The sequence below is a fragment of the Anastrepha ludens genome, chromosome 4 (assembly GCF_028408465.1).
Source record: "Anastrepha ludens isolate Willacy chromosome 4, idAnaLude1.1, whole genome shotgun sequence".
NCBI classification, from domain to species: domain Eukaryota; kingdom Metazoa; phylum Arthropoda; class Insecta; order Diptera; family Tephritidae; genus Anastrepha; species Anastrepha ludens.
This window is the reverse complement of record NC_071500.1, coordinates 4102441-4127437: the sequence shown is the minus strand read 5'-3', so window position 1 is coordinate 4127437 and position 24997 is coordinate 4102441. Positions and strand designations below refer to the sequence as shown.

The 24997-nt window shown below is 37.6% G+C and overlaps 1 protein-coding gene across 2 annotated transcripts in view; it reads right to left on the bottom strand.

The window, feature by feature from the left end:
* Positions 1-24997, bottom strand: part of LOC128862217 (breast cancer anti-estrogen resistance protein 1) — a 115499-nt gene that overhangs the window by 34548 nt on the left and 55954 nt on the right. The gene's annotated exons all lie outside the window — the stretch shown is intronic.

Here is a 24997-nt window from a genome sequence, read left to right as displayed (position 1 = left end):
TTGAGATGATTGAGCTTTGGTTTCCACGTCTTAACCATAAACCCACTATTCGTCACCAGTTATGACCCTCTGGAGCAAATTTGGATTGTCACGGACAGATTTCAGATACCAACATCTCATTAGCAATGTTCATGCGATGCTGCTTTTGGTCGAAATTGAGCAGTTTTGATATGAATTTTGCGGCGACCCGTTCGACCCACGAGCCAATCGATATGTCTAGGTCCTAGCACTACTCTAACGGTGATTCGACGATTGGCCAATACCATTTTCTTCACTTCATCAATTTTTTCGTATGTTGTTGAAGTGCTCGGGCGTACGGCACGCTTTTCGTCGTTCACATCTTCTCGGTCTTCTGAGAGAATTTTGTACCACCGATAAACGTTGCTTTGGTCCAAAGTAGCTTCTCCGTATGACACAGTCAGCATACGGAATGCTTCGGCGTGCTTAATTTCGTTTTTCACACAAAATTTGATACAGGTTTAGGTAAAAATCGAAGACGAGCCGAAACACGTGCAAGCAAAGCAGCTGTCAACAATTTATTGAACATTGAAAATGGCCGAGCTCGTCGGCATGAGTGAGAGGCATGAGTACCAACATATCGCCACAAAAAAATCCAAATTCGAATATACGTAACCTGCGAAAATTCCTAATTAGTGATACTTTTTCAACACACTTCGTATGCAGGTGCATTGAGGTGTGCACGTTCAGATATTTGAGAATATCAGTGATTTGCGCGCAAGTGCTGAATAATTGAGTATTCAAGGGACTTTGACCTCATTAGTAAATCGCCCCCAATACTGCCTTTTTCAATAAAAAAATGTATTTTAATATTAATTTTATAAACTTTTATTTAAATATGTATGTAAATAGTACATTATTTATTGGCTTCGGGGATATTTATTTAAAGAAAAATTAACTAATTTCGCCAAAAAACCGAATTTTTTTAAATTTTCGAAATAAAAAAAATATTAAAAAAAAATATAATTTTAAAGCAACAGTGAATTATGTTACAAAAAATGTGTTCGTATGTTTGCACTTATCTTGTTCTCAGTCTCGCACATGAATCTAAATATTTGTCTGTACATGCACACATACACACCCACATATGTGTGTATGTGTAATGAGTATAACGACTCATACGTGATCTTTAGACAAAATCCATCAGAAACACTTTTCATAATCTAAAATTCTTAACGAACGACATTGCGATGGTTCAAGTTCACAACTCATTTAGCTTGAGCAAACAGACACGTCTACATACTGGGAAACGTACATAAATTAGCATCAAATATGTCAGCGCAACAAGAAGGTTGTAAGTTTTATGCGCATTTTGTAAAATGTAAGCGCCAATATGTCAAGCGAAAATAAAATACAATTTTTGAAAACAAAAAAATATTTCAATATTTTCGAATAACTCACAAACCCACTTGCGACTAGATAAGATTTATCGAAGGACTTTTGACTAGACAAAATTTTTAAAGATGCCGTCATTACTTACTTTATGTACTTATTTACATATTTTCATATAATTAAATCAAATCAACTTCTTCCCCAAAAATGTACGAATTTCTCATAATTTGGTATTTCAGCTGCTGTTTAAAACCCCACACATCTCTTTTTAGGTGGATCGTTCCAGGCAGTGACTACCACTCAACGGCGCTCCGGTTCGAAGCCCCAAACATCAAATGATAGAGAATATTTTTTCTAATATCAGTCAGCCCGCGGCAGGCAATGGTGAATCTCCAAGTGTATTTCTGCCATGAAAAGACTCATAACATCCATCTGCCGGGGCCGGCATAAAACTATAGGTCCCTTTTTGGAAAAACATTGAGCCGCACACCACAAATAAGAAGAGGAGCTTGGCCAACCACCCAAAAAGGGTGCAAACGCCAATTATACTTGTATGTATGTACATATAAAATATAAGTCAAAAATGGAAAAGCAGAAGTGGCATAACCCAATTCTCGAAACTCACTGATTCTCTGAATACGCTCATCAGGTTTCGGCGCCTCCACTGCAGATATCGACCTCAACTTTTCACAATACGAATATTCAAAAAAATGCTAACAGATGTTAGGAACTCAAAAAATGAAGTTATCAAGAAACCATAAAAAATAAATCCAGCGCAAAGCAAACAACACAAAATTGAGCTCAATATTATTTCAGAACTTTTTGAAATTTCCAGTTCATTATTTAAATAATGAAAAGGTTCATGAAATAAGAACTCTTCAAATGTTTGCTCCATATAACACAAATTTGAAGAGCAGCATAGTGACTAAGCGCATGAGTCATACCGCATTTTAAGCCGATCAAAAACTGTAAAAGTAGAAAGAACTCGTCAAACGTCAAAGAGAAAAATTTCACTGCACTGAAACAAAACAAAAGAAAGATGAAAAATGCTACAAACGAACATCTTGATTCGAATGTATATGTGTATGTAATCCATCAATGGATGCTGCGAAGCTACAGATCGAAGATCGGAATGCATTCCAACGGCTATGAGTGCGCGACGAAATCCATTAGCACTGCTGCAGCTACGAACGCCGCACAAGGCACTTTAAACAAATGACTGTAAGTGATAAGTAAATATTACTAGTCCATACCGATAGTTCGTTAAACGTTAGAAGACCTAAGGCAAATGTACCGGAAGTGGTAACAAAGATGCAGCAGATAATAAAAAAGGAAAAGCGAATAGCGTAGATAGACATCGATGTTAGCCAACGCTTATGACAAGAGCTTAGCTGTTGTGTGTGGGTGTCATCAGCATCACGCTCGTGCTCGTAGCCAAATGCTTTTTTCTTAACCTTTTTCTCTTTTTTATCTTACCTCTTCTGTATTACTTTGCTGTTTGGCTTTTTCATTAGCATCATTCAATGCTTCTTGAGACGTTCATTCACTGACGTCACTACATATGTACTTGTACTTAACGAATATTAGCTTTTGCTTAGGCGCCTCGGTACGCACCGGCACTGTTGAACCGGTTCAGAAATTCCAGCGAATCGCGCCGGAATCCACAGCGCTGTGACGTTGCGATGCGCACCGGATGTCAGAAAGTATGCGTCACGCACGTGGTGTGTAACGAGGAGATTCCAAAGGTTGAATTTACATATGACTGTTGGTGTTGCTCTTGAATATTTCGCCGAAATGTTTTTGAATATCACTTGATATTTATCTTCATATCCATATGTATTTACTGTACACGTGTGTGTGTAGGAATATTACACTTTGTTTAGGACTTTGATGACATTCGTTTTAACGTTCCAACGTGCAGAATCGGTATTTACACCACTGGTAACAATCGCGAATACAATTTCCTCTAAATACCTCCAAATCGCGGATTGTAGATGGGAGACCAGACGACATGCAAAATTATTGTAGCAAAACATTATGGCCCACCTACAACCTCAAGCAAGCATAAACATTGATAAACATGAAACGGACTACTCCTAGAGACCCACGCCAGTCATAACTTTTTGGTCTGTCGGGGCACAAGTAACCAAAATGGCCATCCCTCACAGCACACACCGCCACAGTTGTAAACAACCTGAGAAAAATGAGAAAAAGGAAACGATTTTCTATTTCCTCTGTGAATGCCCTGCCCTATGGAAGAAGATAATCTCAACACTTGAGAGCCCCGAACAACGGTCTGACTTAGTCGTCAGGTTCTTAAATTGCACAGACTTGATATAGGCATGCTGTAAATAACCGTTTAACAAGTTGGTAGTGAGGATGTGGCAACAAAATTGTGTTGAAACGATATTTGGATTCTGGATGAATCACCACTTCAACCAACCAACAACCAGCTCAATGTTTACTTGGTGGATGGGATAAAATGGAAAAAGTAAGTAGTTTGATAATAACTTATTTAAAACTTGTTATAGTAATCCATAATAATTCTGTATTAATGTATGAAATTTCTAATCGGGAAATTGTAAAGTTCAAGCCATATGTGTACTTGTTGCCACTGGAAGGCCTCTGTTATATTTCGTTTTCCCTATGTTTTAAATTTCAAAAAAAAAACTGAGCTCTGGCTTTGTCTAGCCTATAGGGGTTTAATCGAACGCATCAAATCGTTCCTTGACGTGCTTGATAATAGTGAACCATTAATGAGGGCAATCCTATTGAGTGTTTGGCCCAGCTCCTCGTCCTATTTGTGGCGTGCATATTGATGTAGTTCCACAATGGCCATTTGGTTACGGCGGCCGCAATACTTGAGCAAAAACTCCCAGGAAAACAAATATGACCAGTCAAACAGTTAGCAAGGCAAATTCGGCTGATTTGGAGCCGATTACCTCCACAAATTGCGCAGAAATTATTACAAAATATGACTGGAAGATTTAAACCGTTAAAACTAATTGGGTGATTGAATATATTGCGTATAACAAATATCATAAACCCACGCAATGCAATCCATTAGAATCGAGTTGGCCAAATAGTTTCTGTGTTATGGCGGTCACGCCTCTATTAGACAGACTGTACATCTGCCATCAATTAGGCATCAATTTCTTTTACAAAATTATACACAATTTGAAATGCTGAACACACTTTTCCATCATAACATTGGGCTCGCCCATTGCTTGCTTAGGCAAAACTATTTCTGAAAGTCATCTTGCCCCTTAGAAAAGGTGGTCGCGAATTTATTGTCAACGTTTTGAAATGAGTCGCTTAGTTACAATCAAAAATCCAATCCGCTTTAAAAACGCCCATTAATTTAGTTAAGTATTTTAACGAAGCAATAAACATCCAATCAGCCGCTTCAGTCGTTCCTTACTTACGCTGTTGCCCGCTAGCGGCGCATGCGCAATATTAAGCCCTTGTACGCTTGTAACCCCATCAGTTGCAATTCGGTTAAACCACCCAATGATTAATTGCTGCCGTTCAAAATCACGATTGTCGGCCAGTATTTGATGCTGTCGTATTTATCCGCTGCTCTGCCCAACTTCGGCCCCAGCGAATACAAATCAAACTTATATTCGGGTGTGTTAATTGAATTTTGCTAAATAAATGTTGCAAAATTCAGCTAGTGCTAGAAGGAGATTTTGATTTGTTTACAGTACAAAGATTATTGGCGCTCTTTGCGCTTGCTCTGTACGTTTTTGTTTTCTTCAAGGTCACTTGCATTTGTGTTTGTGAAACCGAAGTTCGCTTTATTGTTTTTTGTTCGTTTGTACCCGTATTGCACTTTTTAATGCGATTGTTTATGGCAGTTGTAAATTTAGAGGCATTTAACGCTTCAAGAATGTCAAATGAAATATTGTAGTTAAACGAACAATCAAATGAGGTATGGTAAACGTAAGTACGTATGTATGTATGCATTACAAATAGCTTCAACGGAGTAGTTGAGTGATTGTCTATATTTTTGCGCTACCTTTCTCACAAATGTATGCTCATGAAAATTTCTGTTTTCTATAAGTATTTTAATAATATCTGAAACACTCTAATAGCATTTTTTGCTAATTCCGCAATAAAAAATGTTGCAACTTTGCATAGAAAGGTGAATGCCGTTTACTGAGAAGTTTGCAGAAACTTTTATACTTAATGCCAATATCAATTTTTCATTTTAACAATTTGAAAAATTGCTGGTGAATTTTGCTGCCAATAGCGAAGTTGTTGATAAAAGCGTAGAATGATGTCAGCGCTGAAAATAGACGCGCATAAGCAGCGCTAATACTTAGGTGGAGTACTGGAAAGCTTGGGAAGAGCAAACAAAAAAGTTCAGATAGCTCTTATCATGACAAGCAATTCACTATCACTTACTAGTATTTTTATTAGCAGTGCATGTTTTTCCACGTTTTTAAAGCATCGCATAACTTTAACTTTTGTGCGAACTTTGAGCAAACTTTTTCTATTTAATAGTAAAATAAAAAAATATCTTTTGATTTCAAGATACTAAGTAATTTATTTTATTTCATATAAAAATTAAATTAATTTCTTTTTACTTTAATGTTTCTTATTCCTTTCTGTCCTAACTACACTCTTTCATCGTTTGTTCCGTTTTCTCTTCATTTTATTTGTCTTAGACTAATTGAAAAAAGTATACTTCAAAGCATTTAATTCATTGGAATATTTTAGAAAATCTCCTTCTCAAGCGTCGCGGAAAAGCAACTTAAAAAGGCTATGTGGGTTGCGTAAGTACGAGTATTAACTGCGATAAGTAACTCGAATAAAAGTGGGAATGAGCGCAATTGCGCAACTTCGCAATTACCTTAAATATTCTTATCATTTCGCACAAGAAAGTATTCGAAAACGAATGCAAAACGAGGCAAATATCGCGCATTATAAGCACAAACATATTTCTATGTATGTGTAGATGTAGGTATACATAAATGTGGCTGTTTGCATGTACAGACAGTTCGCAGCAATGATAATGTCGACACCTGTCTGGAGAGCCGCCCATTGTGTGCGTAGAATGCACAAGTAAGAGTCAATAGAAAGAAGCAAAGGCATATGACTTTTTCGCTAAAGCGGAAAGTGATAACGAATCGTGTGACATGGACGGCCTACAAGCATTTATTTACATTACGAATGTCATATTTATCTGTATGCAAATGCACAGAGGAGTGGAGTTACTGCGAGTGTCTACCTTTTGCCACAAAATGATGTTGCCAAATTATTTTATGTAATAGAGTGATTCTAATTGTGCTGTTGTTTATTATGATATAGAAAAAGTGTACTAAGAATTCTTGGAATTTTTAGCTGCTTTTAACTTTTTTCAATATCTAACTCCGGTTGGTCTATTTGAGTTCCAAGTTTAGAATTAATTTCCATTCTCTTCATGCAGACAGCACAAAAGTTATTAAAAGAATATTCCTCTCTTACCAGCCTGGATTTGAATATTAGGTTAGGTTGAGTTGTAGTGTTTGTCCACCATAGGAAACGCTCAGGCTACACTCAACATAGCCTTATCTTCCTAAAACCAATGTGAACTTTTCAAAAATTTTAGAAGATCCCTGATTTCTAAAGTACTGTGATCTTCTAACCCAAAATTTTAGAAGATCCCTGATTTCTAAACTACTGAGATCTTCTAACCCATTAAATAATTGTATACCTAAAAAATGTTAGCTGATAAAAATTACCCCAGGTGAAGTCCTTATTGGGGCGATACAATCAAAAGAGGCTTAGGGAAGTCATTGCAAGTTGCGCAGTCAACTGCACAGGATTGGAATATCGTCCATTGACTCTTGTCGTTTCTGCAACCAGTCCCCAGACTCCAATACAAATTCTCTTGGCCAATTGCACCCAGAAGAAAAGCGAAAAGCATATACACTCAGTCCAATCCAGCTCTAACTTAAGTTTATTAACGCAACTGGGTTTGGATGAAGTACTTGATAAGTGGAGGCCACAAAAGACCGTGAGGTCGAAGTGAAAACCTTAAATTTATTATATTCTATTCTACTTGAAGTGGTGGCGCACGGTAGGTACGAGATCGTTTCTTCTTCTTCCTCATTTAAAAAGCTTCTTCGGAAGCGTTGTGTCTGCACGCTTATTCTTTGGGCGTGTCTGCCTATTAGGCAGTGCCCCGTTATAATCGATCTCAGTGCGCTAAGATTATGCTCTTATTTTGGCTTAGCAGAGATTCTGTGCAGTTAGCACAATTTTCGGGCGATTCTGCAGATCGGCGTTGATAATTTCATCTGGTCTCGGTGATTTGTAGAGTTGAAAACTGCCAATGGCAGATTTGAATGTTAGTTGGAGAAATATTATTCTGGAAGGATTCCGTCTAAAAATAGCGAATTTAACAAGGCTAAAAACTAAAAAACACTAAGTCTAGTCTAAAGTTTTATTTACTGGCGACTCGATATATTTGGAAGTGATAAAAATAAATAAATAATTGGCGCGTACACTTCTGTTAGGTGTTTGGCCGAGCTCCTCCTCCTATTTGTGGTGTGTGCATCTTGATGTTGTTCCACAAATGGAGGGACCTACAGATTCAAGCCGATTCCGAACGGCAGATATTTTTATGAGGAGCTTTTTCATGGCAGAAATACACTCGGAGGTTTGCCATTGCCTGCCGAGGGGCCACCGCTATTAGAAAAATGTTTTTATTAATTTTGCTTTCACCGAGATTCGAACCAACGACCTCTCTGTGAATTCCGAATGGTAATCACGCACCAACCCATTCGGCTACGGCGGCCAGGCTAAAATATGCCGGAGCAGAAATGCCGATATGGAAGAAGATTGGATACCTACTGTCAAGCACGACTTTGGGGGGCGTAACGGTTTGGCGAGCTATAGCTGCTTCTGGCATTGGAAAGATGTCCTTTATTCAAGATACTATGGACCGATATGAATACAAAAACATATTGGAACAGCATTTGAAGCCATCAGAATAATGCTTGAGTCTTGGGCAAGGTTCGGTGTTCTAACAAGACAATGACCTCTAGTATCAAATTATCAAAGAATGGCTCTCAAATTATTATTTAACTTGAATTTAAAAATTTGACAAAGTATAATAGCCAAAAAAAAAGTTGATGGAGACATGAAACCAAATATCGCAGGAAAAGCAACCAATTGGACACGAAGTATTCAAAAAAGCTAATCTTAAACTTAATAAATTTATTTTTGAAGTTAATTGAACTGTATGCATACTTTGTCATACCGTTCAGCGTTGCATTTTCGGGAATATTTTTAAAATGAATTTCTATAAAAAGTAAAGCTATAGCGAAACAATTGACTTATTGGACTTTCAATAACAGGAGCGTCCTTTAAAGACGCTTGGCTTGGAGGCACTGTCCTATATGGCCTGCTCACCAGGCATGTGCCCATATGAAAACCACTTGTTTCCATCAATGAGATACACACATACAGAGTTAAATTTCGTTTCTCACAAAAATGTGGAAGTGTGCAACTAGTAATGGATATTACTTTTGAATAAAATACTTTCTACCATCTTCATGCAGTAAACGTGAATTTTTTATTAAAACTATTCAGTTTGTGTACCTATGAAACACCCACCTGTTAATTTAGTACCTGCATGATAAAAAGAGCCCTAAAAGAAAATTAAAATCACCCACACGGGAAAACATCTAAAATTGTTAAGCGATCGAAAATGCTTGCTGGAGTGTGCATACAGGCATTAGGGTGAAAGAAATTAAACTTTATTCTTTTTTCAAACATTAATTAATCATACACTTTTTTTCTTGAATAACTTTTTTACTAAATAAAAATTATTGATTTCAACTCATGGAAATCATTATTTTAATTATGTCCGGTGATAACTGTTCGCATTCCTGTCGAATATTACCCTTAAGAGTTGCGATTGTCTCAAGCTTTTCCGCGTAAGCCCACAACTTCAAGTAACCCCAAAGAAAGAAGTCTGGGATGGTTAAATCGGAGATCTTGCTGGTCATGCCAAATCGCCAAAACTTAAAAACACTTCCTTCACAATATCCGTTGTGTCCCGTACTGTGCGTGCACCATCTTGTTGAAACTAATGTTAGCTAAGCTCTGCTCATCCAATTCCGGCAGTAAGTACACTTTAATCATGGCCCTGTAGCGTTCGCCAGCAACAGTGTCTGCATTGCTGATGACATCCTCAAAAAAATACGATCTAATTCTCAAAAAAATACGGCCCAATCATTCCTCCCGCCTGAATGCCACTCCATACTGTTTCTTTGAGCTGATGCAATGGCTCTTCGTGCATAGCACGCGGATTTTTCGGCACAAAATCGTCGTTATCGCAGATTGAAGAAGGCTAGACGGTAATTCGCTCACTGATGGTCAGCATGCATTAACTGATGCGCTATTTGTATTTTTCACGGGTAAACTTGTAAGTATTTCACTAAAATTAGCTGTAGCATTCGTCTCGTGAAGCCCCAATTGCGTGGCCTTTCATCTGGTTGATGTTTCTTTGTTTTCAGCGACATCAGCAGTCGCTGCTCCCTGCAAAGTCTCGTGTGGTTCTAGTCTGTTACAGTTGAAGAGCTAAGTGGCGGATTGTTTGCCCATTTGGAGCGACACGATTAGGAAATCGACGTCGATATTCACCACCGACCGGTTATTGGTCAAAAGAATCGACACAATTATTCCACGCTCTTGCGGAGCTTATCGCTCCATTACTTGTATATTTGTATACTGCAACTGTTTGGTTCACAGGAGCCAAATATTATTGACGTACGACGCCATTTGCAAAAATTACAACGTCTTCCGATAGGTTGGTATCAATGAATTCCAATGAGGAAATAAGTTTTTGCGTAAATTTGATATAAAATGTTTGCAGAGCGATAATCTCTATTCTTCAAATATATAGACAAAGGTTTGTAACAACTAAAGCTAACTTTTTTGGTAACACATTTTTTTAAACTACTTTATTTTACATTATTTTCGTCAATCCTCAATTGATTTTAAATTAAGTATTTTTCTTTCGAATGTGATTAAGTTATATTTTGGATAATACGGGGACTAATTTTGAAAAAAAATGTTTCAATTTGTACTTCATGTTTTTGGCCACAGAATATTTAGGGGGTAGCATCAATACATTTTTTTTTTTTTTTTTTTTTTTTTTTTTTTTTGTACCACCCTAATATCACACAAGCAAATTCTCATTTGTTGCATATGTTTAGTATATCATAGTATAATAAACGTGCATAGACCGTATAAGGAGTGAAGTTTTAAGAAAAGTACGTAAATGTGCGTTAAAGAAGTACAAATTCAGCCAGGCATAAGCAAAATTGATACTTCACGTCACGTCTCGTCTGGAATGCATACACAACTTCTTGATTTCACGCAAAGAAATGTGGCGGCGGCAACTTGCAACATCGACACATTCGTCGCCGACAAGCCCTTTGGCGCTTTACAGCCATTCCCATTACTACAGTGCACTACAGTGATGAACATAGAAAAACATAAGCATTTAGCATAGCAGTATTTACGATTAGTTGCAACAGGCACATATGCAACAGCGTAAACAATCTAAAAAATTGAATGATAAATAAATAACTGTGTGCTGCCAGGATTTTTTATGCGAAACACAAACTCACTAATGCCGATGGCAAGAATTTCAATTCGAGTCTGGTCATAAACTTCATTCAAAAATAAGAAGACAAAAGTTATGTGCTAAAGTGTGCGTGTACATATGTATCTACCTACATATGTGTAAGTATATGTACATATGTATTTACATATATGTAGTCCAAGAACTATGTATTTGGTGCAAGAACTGGATCGAAAACATTCCAATTGGGTTAAGTGAATTCGTTGTGTTCATTTGCTGATTCAGGCACAGTTTTCAAAACTTCCGATCGAAATTCCGATGCCACTTCAACACGCAAAGTCCAGCAACTTTGAATATTTTAAATTTGCGTTTCAAAATCGAGCTACTTACACAATCAAAATTCCTTTATAGTTCCCTTCGGTTGACCACTGCCGGACCATCTCGACGGGGCATGAATTGCAAAAGGTCACGCTTTTCAAGTGCTCGCATTTAGCTCAGTGGAACTATTTTGAAAACCAAATTATTGCTGCATGGAATATACATACACACAAACACATATCGCTGCTATTCACTGAATTTGTGCATATGTATGTATGTATGTGTGAATAATGTAAGGCAACAATTGATTCAATGCCGGCAATGCGAAATATCGAAAGAAAACCTCAACCGGCTGAATGATGTAAAAATTGTAGCAGCAACAATCGAACGTTTGCGGTTTCTCGGTAAAAAAGAAGAAGAAAAACATAGCAGAAGTCAATTTGACAGCCAGACTTCGAGCGGCGAGAAATTAATATTTACACCCATACACATGCACATTTGTCTTCATTTACTTTGTATGGGCCTACATATGTGTGTATGTTTGTGTGTATTCATCGTGCATGCCGTTTAATTGAACAATTAACTTTTCCATCAAATAAATAGTAGCTTTTTGCATAACAGCAATAATAACCAGTGGCACAAATAATTGCAAGATATTAAATACAGTGATTTTTTAAGCAAATGCTAATGTTGCCTGCATACATACACATATCGTAGAGCAAGTACAGCAACATATGTGTGTATGTGTGTACGTATTAAAGAAAAAAACAGATAATCAAACGCGTATCAATGAAAAATCTCAATGGAATAGTATATGCACTTATACATATGCAGATAAATACCCTGCAGGAAAATCATAAACTAAGAAATTAAATTTCTGCTAAGATACGGAATGGGTTCGCCATTTATATACATGTGAGCCAAAAGGGAAATAATTAAGAAGGTGTGACCTCGCTAGACCGCTAACCGGTTCTCATCGAGTTTGAAAGATTGGCTGACATCACCGGGGTCATGGCAGCAGTTTGTTTACGAAAAAGCTGAGCTTAAGTTGGTTATATAGTAATTGTATACAAAAAAATCAGCACGGCCATTGACTTCTTCGTCGTCTAAACAAAGACTGATTGGACGAGTGTGTGAATACGTGTGAAATACACGGGCAGAATTCGGCTGCCGAGCACCCGGTGACGTAGCCGAAATTGCTCGCACGATTTTGTTTTTCACCATAGCAGATTGGCTAAACCTGGTAGTCTACAATCCTTGCATATGAAACACTTCGTTACTCATGCGGCATACAGGGTTCCCTGTTTGCAGCACTCGTTTCCTAATTTTTGAAGGCCGAAAAATAGATTGTTATGAGAAAAAAAAGTCTATTGAGTTTTCGTAAAGATTTGTAATGTGGCAGAATCTTCACTGCCACTGCATCTCAAAATATTAGAATTATGGTATGGAGTTCTTTCTTTTTTCAGTATTTTTTCTCCTGCATTTCGCATATTCCATTTTCATCCTCTTTTTGTTTGCCCAAATTTTTTAACTTTTAAATTCTTTTCAGAAGGGAAGTGATTTGATGCAAAATGGAGTGACAGAGTGACGACGTCTAAATCGAAGTGAAAAACTCAAATAGGAGTGACTAAAAGTTAAAACAGACGGCAACTGTTCGTTTTTCTTTACAAAACCTGGTAGATAATTTCAAGACGTTTATTTCTTGAATATGATATCCGGGATACTCGTATGTTCGACGCGTCTACAAATTAAACCTTGTACTAACTTCACAGCCATGAAATTTCGCCATGCATTTGGCTTTCTGTGAAGTGTTGCTCACAACATTGACTGTCAAAAGAGGAAAAACGTTGGCAATTGTTTGGAAAGAAAATAAACGAAAAAATATCACTCTTTGCGAAGACGTTTCTCTTAAAAATGCCATATCTTCGGAGTATTTGAACTCAAGCACTTCACTCGCAAACAAACTGCCAGTTTTCGCTCAATTTTAAATGACATACATATACTTTCTAAATAGGTGTGAAAATATGCCCCATGTTGCACGGAGTCTTCACGGTGTGAACTAAGTACTATTGAGTACGAGTACTACTTTGCCTTGAGATACATACGAAATGTCAGGCATAATTCATGGCAATGTAATTTGTATGGATTATAACAGCCATTTCACGTAAAATACGTACTTAGTAGTCCATTCGAGCCGTTCAATAAATCGATTATTAAGCGCACTGTATGGCAAGTTGCGCCAAAGGACATCGTATTTTCACTGATTCATTTTTGGATACAAAAATTCAGTCAACATGGCGCTCGACATTCAGCGTAACGGCAACTCCTTTCTCATTTCAAAAGATATACTATTTTAAAATAAATTTCCACAATTTGGAAAGGTTGTTCTGACGCTAAACTATTCGTGATGACTTGCCAAAGCTTACTGAACAGAAACGTCAACACAGTTTGCCATTCTCAGCTGTCAAACCATAGAAAATGACATAGAACGTAGGCCCTCGAATGGCACATGATTTCTCTACCCTGTACACAGAGGACCATTTCAGTGCCTGTTGGGCTACAGTTTTGTTTTTCATATATATAATTAGTTCGAAAAAGAAATATAGAGCGTACTCCATCTTGTCAAATCGAGCAGTCGAGGAAAACTGATATTCCCTAGAGCATCAGATTTCACCAGTTGCTTACTCGGAGATCAGATGGAAGACGAACTAAACTTAATAGGCGTACCAATTCGAAGCTTATGCGTTTTCCAGCAGGGTATACACGAGGAATCCATTTGGTATTCATACAGAGGAATTCATGCCAGCGGAACGCCGCTGATAAGTGTTTTGTATCTAATAATATACAATAGCAGTTAATTACTAAGTAATAGTTATAATCAAAAGTTGCTTTCAATTCGCCGTTTGTTAACGCCATTTGGAGTGCGGTAGTTTGTTCAGCGCATAAGATTTTCTCCTCGTCATCCGAAAATGGCAATCGGACTACATTTCAAACACTTTGTGTAACCTACTTTTACAGTTTCGAAAGAAATGTGTTTGAGGTTATGAGGTGCAGCGGATGGGTTTTGTTTATACTCTCATTCTGTTCCATGGACTTTAATTGGGATGTAAGGCATCGCACAAGTTTACTAGTTCTGGCACTTGCTTGCTAAATCCGTTCGGAACTCCAGCATACCAAAGGTCACGGTGGCTTTCAAGTTTCCATAATAAATATGAGTTGGAGTTTTAGGTAAATTTTAGAGAACGATCCAACTTCGGTTTTAAATTCAGCTATGTTTTCAGCCGGTTTCGGCAAAAACAAAAAAAAAAAAAAAAAACAAATGGTACCATCTGTAATCTTTTAATTTTATTCCTTCAGAAAAAATTCAAAACAGCCTGTGAAATTTCCATGATAGCGATCTGATTTGTAACTGTGTTATTAACTTCCCTTGGGTGTCTGCTTAAGAGAGAGTACACTGCATATGCTAGACCGGGTCGCCCCCCACATGATGGAAACAAGTTTATAATTGCCTTCACTAGTTTGGAAGCTTACGTTAAGAGGATTTTGTGGTCTTAAAAATGTTTATCCTTAGTGAGTCCTAAAAACAGACAAAACCAAGTTCACCTATTTTTAAAATTGTGTGAGATTCAGTGCGAGCACACCTACTCACCATATAGTAATTTGAGTTTATCGATGCATTTTTGGCTTGTTGACCTACGTCAAAAATTGTAAAAAATATTACCAAGATAATATGGCTCACACCAAGCACTAATATGGCTCACACATCAAAAGGTTCTGAGTGCGTTTAGGGTAAAATTTGCTGAACTTTTCAATAAAAACATTAGACGGCTCCTCACAATATTAGAAGTGCCCAAGGCCGGAAATATAAATAGCACCCCTCGTACTTAGGACCTGGAAAATACGCGTTTTGGTTCGCTTTGGTTCGACCTTAAAAATCGATTTTCGATTTCTAGTAATTTTCAAAATTTTTTTAATATTTTTTACCCATATATGGTGCTCCTACCTCACACCCATATTGTCAATAGATACTCGACTATTATTATTATTACCTATTTTCATTTCCAACTGAAGCCATATCTTGGCCAAAGTGAATGCGTTACTGAACAGGTTTTCAGATTAGACTATAAGTAGCAACTCTGCCTACTCCTCAAGTTATGAATTCTTCAAGTGCTATAGCTTTCCCGAACCACCTGTATGCTCCAGAATCCAATACACTAAGAATGCTCTGAAGACCACCGCCATGATAGTGAGGACCTTAATAAACATAGTTGGCTCACGCACGTAGGCGCTTCAGGTCGCGGTTGCAGACGGTTATTGCGACTGACAGAGGTTACATTGAATAACTACAAGTCTACTGTTATTGTACCAAGGTGCGTGCAAATATAATTATTTTTGAGTATTGAGTATGAGGTATTCGGTTTATTTTAAGTTAAATATTCCTGATTTACTTGGACGACCCTGTATATAAATAGAGAGCTATAAAACCCCACATAAACTACGTATAAACTAATTTATTGAAAATTAGTCGAGTAACATACACACATACATACATACCGCAAATATTGTTCGATCTCTATACATTGCAATATTTGTAACGACTGTGCGTGAATGCCTCAGATTCCACCCACCTCAGCGCCAGATCTCTTTCTGCATAGTAACAGATTGCACAGATATTGAGTTGGGAGCACCGGTCGTGGCCTAAATTCCACCACCCATTTGCACCTTACTAAAGCCAATCACTATGCAGTTGTCATACCGAGCGCTTGTTTTGAAGGTATGGAAAAGAAGGGAGAGGGCGCAAATGAGCACTTTTTTCTGTTCCATCGCAATATCCGATAACAAACATGCAAACGAACTTTTCTTTATCTGCGCTAACCTCGATATGTCTGCGATAGTTAGCAACGCGCTCTTGATTTAGCCTTTTCACAAAGTTATTGACTACAAATTAGATAAATAACGTCTAATTAGTGTACCACGTGTGTGGTGTACACGCACACGCACACCCACACATGCACTCAAGCCAGAGTAAATACTCGCACAAAATCGAGAAATGCAAAGCCGTACAGATGCAAACAAGAACGCGAACATGAACGAGAACATGAGTCGAAAGCGCAGCCGCAGCCGACGTTGGAGACCAAGCTGTAGATGCTGCGATAGAGTGCCGCCAGCTAACAACTTCATGGAGCCATGAATGGATTCATCGATCTCGCGCCCATCTATGATCGCAGCAATTAGGCCAGTGGCGTTGTTGGTGTCGCGAGCTGAAGCGGTAGCGGGGTAAAGGGAGGGTTTGGGCGTGTTACACACCGCATCCGGAGGGTTTCAATTACACAACTCCTGTTTTAAGCTTACAGCTGCTGACATTAAGTACACTGTAATTAAAGGCAGCCAGTGTGCGGAAAGGCACAGCCAGACGAACAACTACAGCAATAATCTGTGTGCTGTTTTTGCTGTTGTCGATGGGTGCGATCGATATACATAGGCACACAAGCATAGAGATAGAAACAACTAATACCTAGGTATCAATTGCGCGGTTAGACATGAACGACCACAACAACAACAACATTGATATTGAAAGCAGCAACAACGTCTGCAGCACGCATGAGCAAAAGCAGTGTTGCTCTTCTTGTTTTGCGATATCTGCACAAACATTTGCCGACCATCCAAAGATCGGTTCGCTACGCGACGAGCAGACGCATGCGCCTATCCTCACCCAAGCGCGCAGAGCGGGGCGCATCGCTTCCCAAGTGAGATTAATATAAATGGTGATCCAAATATGCGCAAAAGCGAAAAGTAATTGCTGCTGCCGTCATTGCTGCCAACGCCAGTGCCTCCACTGCCTGCCAACCCAGTGAATGATGGTTTGCTGGGTGGACGGACGAACTGGCGGATAGGTGAATATCAATGGCAATTCTACTTCTGGTGCTCGGATGCTGCAGTGCTGTGGTGTAGCGCATGTTTAGCTGAATGTGTTTTTATTAGCATATGAGTACAACGATAACAACAACAAATACATGCCATAAATAACTAGGCAGTGAGATAGTATAAGTAGCAAACACAAAGACGACGGGCCTGATTGACTGACTGGAGGAAGAATGACGGGCTGGCTAACTCGGCAACTTGCAATTAATACATTTGTGCGAAAACGCTGCAAGGCATTCTTCAATTTCAGTCTCAATCTCAGACTCTTGACTCACTTCGCTGTGTGAGTGCATAGAGTGCAATGGTGTGTGTATATGTACTTATGTATGTGTGCAGACATTGGACGCGGTAAGAGCGTTTGAGTAGCGCGTCGGATTGAGTGGAGGGATGCGCTTGATTTAAAAGCGCTTATTTAATTTTCTAAATGACTACAACGTTCGTCGATCAAGTTTCCAAGCCATGAAGAGCCACATCAAACCAGCGCAAGCGATGATGGACGGACTGCCGCATAGATCGCTGTCATCTTATTTTTCATTTTATTGCTTTCATAGTTTTCTTAGTTTTTTTGCCTAGCTGATCATTTAATATATTGCCATTATAATAGGGGCGGAATTTTTCGCAGACAGACACACATACTTATATACACACATACCCACATATTATGAAACAAACCCGTGAGAAATTTATATCACTTCAAAAGTTTGGCGAATAGTTAAATACCAGACGAAAAGTATAAATTTGCTATTCGGTCTCGCTAATGGGTGTCTAGAAAAATTGATTGTAAAAGAAAACGAGAGACACTGCGTTCTAAACGGTCGTTTGCATCTCCTTAATATACTTGATATACCTTGAACCCTGGCTACCGAAAATAATCTAAACCTCAGTATTGAAAAGTGTTTCAGTATTTCAATATCAGCCTGACCAAGGACGGATATTTTTATAAAACTTGCTCGGTCATCTTAACATCCTTAAAACATAGCAATCAGTCTCAGAAGGCAGACTTAACCGATGATGTGGTGTGGCGCAGGCGATTGTGCAGGGTCTCCAATCTGAAAAGGACCTCTTATGTGGGTGCTGGAAGACTGTGGTGTTGAAGGCAACGAATTGTGTGATGAATTGGTAAACTCCGATTCTCTGAAACATCGAATTGGATTGGAGCCAGTTTTGGTTTAGTACGAACACCTGTAAAACAACCAAGCGTTTTCTGAAAAGGCCTGGCAGCGAATTTCTTTTCAGACAAAGAGTGGTGAGCTACGAGCTCTGATAGGATTAAATATGGCGAGCCACTATGTACATCTTGTCTGGAGGATGAGGATAGTACAGAGCACATTCTCTCCCGCTATTCGGCTTTCGCCAGACTTAAATGGTACATTTTCAGGGGTATTGAGAATTCTTTTTTCCTCGACAAAGTGCCAAGATTCGTAAACAATTTTTTTGGAAATTCGGTAAGGAATAAAGCATCGCCAATGCGCCTGGCTCTCCACATCCTTTAAATCCTCGCCCTTGTCCATAAGTGAAGTAGGAAATATAACCTGAATAGTTTACAAAATTGCCGGCCATATGCAATTCTGTTCTACTTATAATACATCAAGGAAGGCAGTACAACAGGAGGAACTTGCACTTTTGAAAATAACTGCAGTTTTGAAAATATTTCACTTTGTTATTGTATAAGGCGTTGTTTTTTTGGCAGCATGAGGACTGTCGATATCGATAACTATGGTTTGACAACTGAGAATGGCAAACTGTGTTGACATTTCTGTTCAGTAAGGTTTGGCAAGTCATCATGAATCGTTTAACGCTAGAGCAACGCTTCCAAATTGGGAAAATTTATTTTGAAAAAATAAATGAAAGTAAATATGTTCGTGAAGTTCTTATAGCAAAGTATAGAAACGTCGATTCGTCATCATTTTCAACTTATCCTTCGACTACGTGGAAAATTTTACGTAAAGACTTTTTCTTATATGCAAAAAATACAGCTCGTGCATGAATTGAAGCCAAATGACCATCGTTTAAGTTGCATTTTTGCTGATTGGGCTCATTTAGATTTATTATTCAGATTTATTGATAAAAGTAGTTAAAAATTTGGCTGATCGGTTCGACCATGTAATTGGAAGCCGCGGCGGACATACCATATCACGAATAACACATTCAAAAAATAAATGCCTTGCAAGTATTTATAATTTTTTATGTAATAAAAACAATTCATTTCGACAATATTTTTGTTTTTTATTACCATTTTAAGTTCTCAAACTCTTAAAAAACGCCCGATATTAGAATCATTTTTCTTTTTAGTTTCCTCATAAATCCTGCAAATATATGCCACAATTAGCTTTTTAACTATTTCAACTTTTCCTACTGGGTTTATGAAGCACATACTCGCGCATACTGCGATGCATTAAATCATAGAAAATATTCACTTTTTGCCACTGGCATAATTGATTATTTTGATAATGACCGTTGAGCGCTGAAGAAATTTAAAAACCTATAATTTTTGATAGATTGTCGTTGGGGTTGTTTGGTAACCGCATTTTCAATACGATATACGAATACTATATGTTTTTCTAAAATAGTGGCATTCCACATTTGTAAATGCTTATCAGTTAATTTATTGAAACTCTGTTCTGGCGATCACTTTCAATTTTCATTTTTCTTGCGGTGACAGCCATTTAACTGCATTTAATTAAGGCGGGCCTGAGGGTAGGCATTACTTGCCATACAATTTGTGCCTCTCTAAAATGAAGCAATAAATTGTAACTTAAAAAAGTACTATTAAATAAATTAGCTATTAGATTAAAGTACATACATATATACACACATATACACATGCATACATACATATGTTTGGATATTTTGCTCCGCTGTATCTCAAAACCATTTAAGCAAGTCTACACGAGTGACCAGCTGGTCACACGCCTTGTCCCATTGATTGTAGGTACATATGAGCGCATTGCTATTGTATTTTATTTGTATTTTTGTATTGTAAGTAGAATTGACCACACAATCCGAAGAAAGTCCTTTTCATTTTGTCATCATTTATTTAATGTATTTTTCCTTTGCAGATAACGACCATTTAGTTTTGAAAAATACTTTCCCATTTCTCTTGTGGTGATCTAACAAGTGAGTGCGGTTGTTATCGTATGGTCTCATTTGTTGCGGGTGATTTTAAATGACCTTAACCTATTTATCTGTATTACTGCGATGCCTTTCTTAGCTTGAAAATACGCCGGACACTCAGTTCAGAAGCGAATGCGAACTGAAATGAAGTCACCTTACTTATAAATAAAGGTAGGGGATATTTCCTTTCCAACACAAAATGGCGCCAGTAGCTAGACATACATACATACATACATATATGCATGTTAAGGGCGTTTTTTCAGCTTGAGAACGTAAAATCACAATACAAAACAGAAATGTTATTGGAATAATTTTTTTTTTTTCTAAACTATAACTAATTTCACGGCATTTATTTTTTGAATATAATATCCGGCATTTGTCCGCCGCGGCTATGACTTACAAGGTTCATTCGATCAGTCCAATTTTTAACTACTTTTTCCAAAAAATCCGAATATTAATGCGAAGTAAGTGATGGCCAGTTGGCTTCAATTCTTGCGCGAGCTACATTTTATAGCCTCATAAGCAAAATTCTTTACGTAAAATTTTCCACGTAATCGAAGCATAAAGGTCAACCAGTTGAGAACGACGCCGAATCGACCTTTTCGAGTCTTCTTCAATACTTTGCTATAAAAACTTCACGAAAAGATTTATTTCCATTTATTATTTCAAAGTAAATTTCCACTATTTGCAAGTGTTGTTCTGGCATTGAACGATTTAGGATGACTTACCGACCCTTATTGAAGAGAAATCTCCACACAGTGTCATTCACAGCTGTCAAATCATTGTTATCGATATCGATAGTTTTAATGCAACTAAAAAACACCCAATAAAAGTGATTACACAGCATTAACTGCGGCTTTGATATTTTGCTAAGGAATGGGAAAATAGAGCCTAAGGAAAATCTGTAGTTCACTTCCATGTAAGTAAAAGTGGCACGCGGGCAGGTAACGCAGTTCCGAAACTGAATTACAGAACCTGTCCGTTTGTCAGAAAAAAGTGCGCAATGAGAAGAACGGCTCTAAAAAGTGCTTAACTAATGTTGTGTTTCTTTAATTTTTGCATTTAAATTTATATTTATTCAAATTTATACAAACATGTTCACATCGCAGGCGAGGAATTTTTCGATTTTGGTCCACTAAAGCGCTGTGAGTCACCCCAACTTATTTCAAAACCCATTGCCGTTGAAATTGTGGCAAATAGTTACAGCCCTAACGCCGTCGCCTTCTCTAAAGTGACTAAGTTTTTAATACGTTTACCGCCAGAAATTTTGCACACAGTTGCAGCGTTTTGCTTCCTTATAGCATTTTGCATTTTGCTCTTGAGCCACAGCGTTGAAATTATAAGCGGCAATTGCGCCTGCCTTTCTACCGAGCGCGCGTTGTGGCAGTCTTAATTACTGTTTACAACTATTGCTGAAATGTTCTCTTGTTGTTAGGTTGTATTTTTAATTGTTAGCAATTTGCATTCCAGCATTTTCATAAGCGACCCTTGGATTGATTTAGATTCAAAACAACGTACCGATAAACTGCAGTTGCATTGAGGTAATCGTTGTTCTTTGGTCGCAATTTTGAGATCAAAGCCGCGATTAAGCAATTGACAGCATGTTGGCTTATGACACTACCACAAACATGCATACATACATATACTTATGTGTGTAAGCGTGTTTGCATGGCTGCACTGCCGGCGACCACTGACTGACTGCCTTCTTGCAACGAATGCATTGCGGCAATTGAGCTGTGTGCACACTTCATTGAGCAGCCTGTGGCAGTTGTTGATGCTATTCATTGCCGTTGCAGTTCTTATCGCTCGTCTAATCGTCAGCATTTTACTGCTGCCATATTTTGCTCACTCACGCGTTGCCTTCGCAGTCTAGTCACGGCGCCAAGAATTTTCGCTTCAATGGCAGCGTACAATTGCAGGTTGCAAACTCACTTAGTGCCCATAATTGCGACATATTGCCGCACGCTGGCTAAGTGATCCATAAACATTTATTTATGTGTGCATGTGTGTGTGAAACAAATAGTCGGTTGCTTATGTGAATCGCATTTAAAATTGCGCTGTGCCGATGGGAAATCAATTTTTTGAATCTAATTGAAAAATCGCATAAAAATATGGATCTCAAGACGCGCCATTTTCGGTCGAATGAAATGTGGATTATGCATTCCGATGCAAATGGCGTGGAATCACTTCAGCGCATTCGGAATGATTGAATACTTACACGCGTACATGCATGTAACTGTAGAGTATTTATACATGCATACATACATACATACACGCAGGATGCATATTCACGGCGTTGCGCAAATATTTATTTATGTCCATCCATATGATTACGTACGCATACCTATACAAATGCATATATTTTACTTTTATTGAAAATTAACTAACATTAACCCGAAATAACCCACCGTTACCCTATGGCAATGCAAAATATTACGTTGCATTCACACGAATAAATTCAAGGCGATTTAGCAAAATAACAAGAGAAAAATATTGTTTGCTGCGGAATCCATGTGTTCCATGAAAAGTCCCGGGCTTACACATAGTTGGCACTGGGTTTATTGCATTCACCTCTTTTTCAGTTAGTACTAACCTTAAGAAGACAGTTGTTAAAATTTCTTGATATTCTATTTATTAGTTCCGGAGAAGACCGACTCGACTAAAAATTGTCCCAATACCGCTACGCATACAGAGGAAGCATTTTTTCCTCGTTGACATGTTAGATGCTTGTGGTCCAAATGCTTGCCAGCTTTATTGAAAAATGCAACGAGCAATGACTCAACTAGAGTTTCGGTTAGTTAGCGGTATTAGTTTGGGGAACAATAAATCCATAGTTTTTGCGTACAATTTTTGCGCAAGGTATTTTAAACTGTTTTATAGTCGATTTTTAGTTAATGAGCGATGCTACAACTACTAACATGCCGGTCAACTTCGATTATTTCGGTTATTTTATCGACATTTTCGAAGGGCCTGCCTGTGGGAGATGCATCTTTAATATCGAATGCCAAGGCCTGAAGGAATTGGCGAAACCAAAATACACGAAATTAGCTGCTACAGTATCGGCACCATAAACACCATTCGCAACTTCGGCGGCCTGGCTGGCATTTTCGCATTTTCTCCTTTATCAAAGAATAACGGTAAAATGTACCGAATTTTCTCTCTGTTGACTTGCATTGCTAACACCCTGGAATAAATGAATAGAACAAACAAAAAGCAGCAAAAGAATTTTTTAGTGTGAAATGTCACCTTGACAACGAGCATAAGCTTTAAACTCTTTGATGGATACTTTACGAGATATCGATCACCACAGCCATCTACCGAGAAATGGGTAATGGATTACTTTTTCCTATAAACACTATGAGTTTAATTTTTTATATTAAAGTAAAGGTTATTTTCTGTACAATCAATTAGTAATTTCGTTTATATTAAATTTATTTTTTATAAAAAATATTTTTTTTTTGCATTGTATAAGTTTTTTTATTTTAACGTTTAATTATACATATCAAAGGAAAGAACATTTAAATATGTATTTCTACAACAGGACACATTTTTAAAAAAACGTTCAAAAAATGAAAATATAAGTTTTTAATTTTTTTAAGATCTGATTTTGAACCCCCACAGCACCTGTAAGATAATTTTGAGCAACAAAAGTGATATTTTTACTTTTCTAGTTATTTACATTTAATAATATGAAATAATTTTTTACTAAAGCCCCTATTTCGAACTTCGAAGACACATATCTCGATTTCGGTGCCTAACTTCGAAAATCGCAGAAATTACTTTTTTGCTTTAAAAAAATTGGTTTGACCCAATAACTAGAAAAAAAATTTAATTTGCTGTATAGTGTAAGCGGTTTTTTTAACAAGAAGGATATTTCAGATTTCATTTGCTCCCATCAGAGGACGCCGCAAAAGGCAATTAAGCGCTTAGAGTGTTTATGATCCAGCGAAGTTGTGATGAAGATTTAGCTTTCAGCTTTTTCAACGTGGAACTTTACACGTTAAAGTTTCTTGGTCACCAATTCTTTTAATAAGAGAAAAAATAGAAAATTTAATACCAGTATTGGTTTTGCTAAAGTTGTAAAAATCGTTGATTTCTGTATTCTTTAGAGCATCGCTTTATAAATTGCAAGAGGGTGAGCACCTCTTTCCCTTTTTCTGCAGCTGTAGGGATTTCTGCGTTGCTATCAAAAAAGGTCCCGAGAAAATCCTAGTAAAATTTTCGAAAGAATAATTTTCTAAAACATTTTATGCCGCTAACGACTATCCAAAATTATTTTTTTAAAGCTTTCTGCTTAAAATTACCCTATTAGGTGGGAGCTTATAGGCGAAATAACATTTCGTAAATATATTCCCCGTGAAATTTTACTGTATATGCCTCAACCTTTCATTTCGCTCGGACATATATTTTAAGCATTTTTTACTCTTTTTGGAAAAGCACTTAAGGTGGCACATGACAACTTTATCAGGCCGTAAAAAAAATTCAAGCAAACTTTTGCAAATCCATTGCCTTTATGCCTTGGTAGGCATAGTCTCAGAAAGTATTACTCGTAGTAAAGTCCGGGCTGGTTTCGGTTAGTGCACAGTGTTTTCAACACGCTGTTGAATTAGGTGTACTGCTCTGGTTATAATAATATAAATAATATTTATAACAATAAAATGTCTATACCAGGCAAATAAGCTCGAACTTCATTCATGTGTGACTTCACTT